This window comes from Sphaeroforma arctica, assembly GCF_001186125.1.
Source record: "Sphaeroforma arctica JP610 unplaced genomic scaffold supercont1.737, whole genome shotgun sequence".
NCBI lineage: Eukaryota > Ichthyosporea > Ichthyophonida > Sphaeroforma > Sphaeroforma arctica.
Window position 1 is genome coordinate 41,908 of NW_014039821.1, and position 4,344 is coordinate 46,251.

Below are 4,344 nucleotides of genomic sequence, written 5' to 3' on the forward strand. Positions count from 1 at the left end.
ACATAAACAAGGTATTGTAGACGCGTAGTATATGATCACTGCAGACAAGCTCCCAGTTATTCCAACCAATAGCATCGTTCGTCCATCACACTCTACATTGACATACCGCTTCACTGTTCAGTGTTGTCCATATCCCAATCAATCAATCAAATACGGCATCAAGGAGAGAAAAGAGGTAATGATTGTACTTTCATGCTATTTGTAAGTATCGGACTAAGGGGAGTGTCAACACAACCCCGATACTTAAAAATATACAAAACGAACCCAGATGTCAAGAGTGTCATTAGCAGGTAAAATGACACTTCCTCATTGATAATATGAAATCTGAGGCAAATTGTATACTATATATTCTACACGAAATAGATCAATAAATGCACTTGAATTGACGGATGCCACTGCCCATATATATATATATATATATATATATATATATATGATTTCTTCCATATGTACTAGTACTTGATTCAAACTACGAAGTAATAAGGCTGGATAATCCGACATTACACTATTTTATCCACAGTCATCGCTAAACTGTTCCCTCTGTAAAATCGTGGACCAAAAGTTATTCATCTACATCCGACCTTACAACTGCAGACAAAGTGTTGTCATCGGTGTTAGCCGGAAATCGAATCCGGGTCCTACCCCGTGGCAGGGGGCAAGCTGACGAACTTGTAATCCTAAATGACCATATCTAAATGAGGTACACTTCACAGCGAGTCAAAAAATCATCTAGCCGGAAATCGAATCCGGGTCTACCCCGTGGCAGGGGGCAATTATACCACTAAACCACTAGATATTATCGTCTAGATGATCACAAAATATCAGTAATAATACAAACAATCAAGGTTGTGAAAAACACTAATGTAGAATTTGATCTGCATGATACCCTTGTTCTCGATTCAAAGTGTTACCCTATGTATCAAAAAGATTCGCGAACCGGGAATTGAACCCGGGTCTTCCGCGGTCTGTTATATTTGACAGGCGGAGATACTAGCCACTATACTATCCACGACTTTTAATATTTCTCGGTTCACGTCATAATTAATAATGTGTGTATTCCATTCGCGTTGACAGTTAGTCAATTGTTGGCTGTATAAGCGTCATTTTTCTTTTTCTTTTTGGTCTTTTGACAGCTCTATTTTTGTTTTATGCATGCATGCCTTCCGAGATACGTATTCTTTTCCATTATCAAGAACAATTATATTCTCCACATCTCGAAATATCCATAGCTAGCAATCCAGATTGCATTGAACTCCCTACTATGACTATTTAAAGTTGCTGCCCGACTTACATTATCGTGATTTTCACGTCCACGTTGTATAAAGACATATGTAACCTATATTGTTATAATTCTGTTCATCAAGTTTGTCACAAGCTGGCCGTACCGTGTCCACTGCTTGTACTCGATCAAATGTATGCAGCCTTGTCATTCATTGTATATGATTATAGTCGCGTCGTTTGTCCCAGTGCTGGTTTGCTGACGTTCTCTGTGTATGCCAAAATCAACATTATGTCATGTATCATCACTATTTCGGATATAACTACAGTTCGGTGCCAATGATGGTACATGGACAAGACTGACAGGTGCCAAAGTGTCACGTAGGTAATTGACACATGACGCCTCATAAAGGCTATATCGTATACTTACATGTAGAAACATATGGCCGGCAATACATCTAATACCCTCTGAAGTGGGATGAATAAAGTCACTTTGTACGTGGTGACAGTTTACCGGTCTACCTAGCCTACCATATAACATTCGCGTCTATCTCACACAAACTTCGCATTCAACTACTCCAAGCTCGACACACGACGGTATTACACTTAAAAGGGTTCATGTAATAATGACCGCGATTGAATCTATCTATCTCTCTACAACAACTCCAACGACTAATCTATTCACTTTGGCGAAACGCATTGGCTAGGGTCTACTCGATACAACACACTTTCAGAAGGTAAAATTCTGTTCCATGAGATTCGCTTTCTTACCCGTGAGTTCAGAATCGACAATTGTAAACTTCCTTGTCAAACTGTACAAGTGTTAGCACACCTCGTCTAGGACATATGGATTACAATAGCTGACGAATCCCACGCTGAAGCCATACGCTATACGCAACGAACCGTTGACCTTGATATGAACTTATTCAACTATGAGGTCGAAAAGTTCAGGGCAAGTGGATGTCCATCGTCATCTCAAGGAGGTCACAGCGACTCAACGAGTCTCATTGATCGTTTCGGCATAATAACCGGTCAATCAGGTTTAGTATCAACAGGATGTCCTAAATACAAGGATGTTTACAAGCGCATAAAGTTGGAAGGTTGGATACATTTCGGAACCTGGTTCGTTGGGCTTCTATAGAACTCGAACACTATCGTGCTTCTAACCGACTACACCACAAGTGTAATAACAGTTCAGTTGGTGGTGCAATTGATCTTGCAGCTGACAGCGAGCGTCGCCGCATATAGATCAATTCAATAAGTGAGACATTTATTGAGACAGTGTATAAACAACACTTCTACAATATATAACCACCAAAACTGATAGTTATGGGATACTTTGGGATACAATGAAAGAGTTGCTCAACTTTGAGGCGTTGGAACTTCTGAGAACCAATGTAGTATCGTTGGAAGGTATCCGTCAACTATTTTTAGACTATGCGAGCCGAATTCAGACTGATACCTTATTTGCGCACTTATGTGTAGTGTCCCTGATGACTACAAATTGCTGCGTGTTGAGAGTGTTCCGTGACCACAGTGACAATCTTACAAACGGCGAGGCCCACGCACTACCTCTCCAAATTGAAGGTGACATCAGATACGCACAACGAGTCACCCATTTGTGCTCAACATCTTCACGATTCAGCAACGAACTATATAGGAGCGCAACCCGTGCCCATTTTGCAACAAGGCTGATCATATTATCTATACGTGTCCTACATCCACATGTCAAAAGTGTAGCCTTCCCGATCACATGGGACAACAATGCATTGTTGACTTAAAAACGTTGAAATATTTAGATTGTATTTGTGACGGTCACAACGAATCGGCATAGTCAAAGTAAAACTTTAGTGTTCATAGTTCTCTCGGTAATAGTGATGATACACCCTTTCTGTGGTAAACCCAACAACGATACATATACGCAGCCAATGGCACACTGAAAATTACATAGTATCAGCCCTAAGACCCGGACCCGCACCACATACACTTATAACACACTCGCTGGTAGACTCTGGTACAATTAACCACATTCAACAGGATAACAGGGGAGTAGTTAACATATAAAACGGACACTATGTCATAGAATTTTCATATGGCTCTCAGATAATCGTACATCAGCGAAGTCTTTTTACAGGCTTAGGCAACGCCCTGTTCATGACGCAGTGCTCATAAGACATATTGTCCATTAAATTACTATAACGCAACGGGTTAGGAGTATATTTCCCGACCGAGTCTGACAGTGATAAGCCCGCCAACCGTCTTTTACTCCACTACGGCCATATTATATAGTAGATCAGCGGGGTTTTGTATATACTATTATATTAAATGTATATACCGATATTACCCCAGAATGGCACATCACACTAGGCCACACACATTCAATACGCGCAGCATCAACCCTCAAACAGCACACTGTGCACATCGATCATGAAGCGCGTATTATAAAACCGATTAAATGCTGCGCAAGGACCCCTTTCAATAACAGGTTGTCGAGGTCTTCGGTGATGTAGATAATGACTTATTTGCGAGTAAGAATAACCAGCAAGTGCCGGTTTGCTATAGTCTGGAAGTGGATAGCTGCTATATACCGCTTTTTTGGTAACATACCATTTGACAATGTGACTTGGCACCAGACACTGGCGAAACTCGAAACATAAAACGGGGTCATCACAACCGGTGTTTCCTTTAGCACTCAATAGGAAGATATACGAGCAAATAATATCACAAGTTCATTCCCACGTGAACATTAAAGAGCACTAAATGTACGTTTCTCTGTCATGGCTCCGATGAGATCGGCTTCCTATCATGGAATACATATATATCGCACGAGTGAGGATTACCAAACACACTGTACCACTTATACCATTCATTGGCGGAAGTATTCCGTATTCATCGTCTCAAATCAATGCACCGTATGTCATCCATCGTCGCATTTATCGCGGCAGTTCGATCTCCTTCAATTCCATTTCAACTTCTCAGTACTTCTCCAACAAGCATAACGCCTGATATGTATGTAGAAATCTAATTTACTCGAAATGGAATTAAATAATCTTTCTACGGAATTCCAATCTGCGGAGACAAATGTCATATATCACATGATCACAGATACTTACTGCACTCTGTAGG

General features: G+C 40.7%; 2 non-coding genes across 2 annotated transcripts; both read right to left on the minus strand.

Moving 5' to 3' along the window:
- Positions 1 to 725: 725 nt before the first annotated feature.
- SARC_30185 lies at positions 726 to 796 on the minus strand. The gene has a single exon. It is a non-coding gene; the product is annotated as a tRNA-Gly (tRNA).
- Positions 797 to 928: 132 nt separating this feature from the next.
- SARC_30186 lies at positions 929 to 1,012 on the minus strand. Its single transcript has one exon. It is a non-coding gene; the product is annotated as a tRNA-Asp (tRNA).
- Positions 1,013 to 4,344: the final 3,332 nt, after the last annotated feature.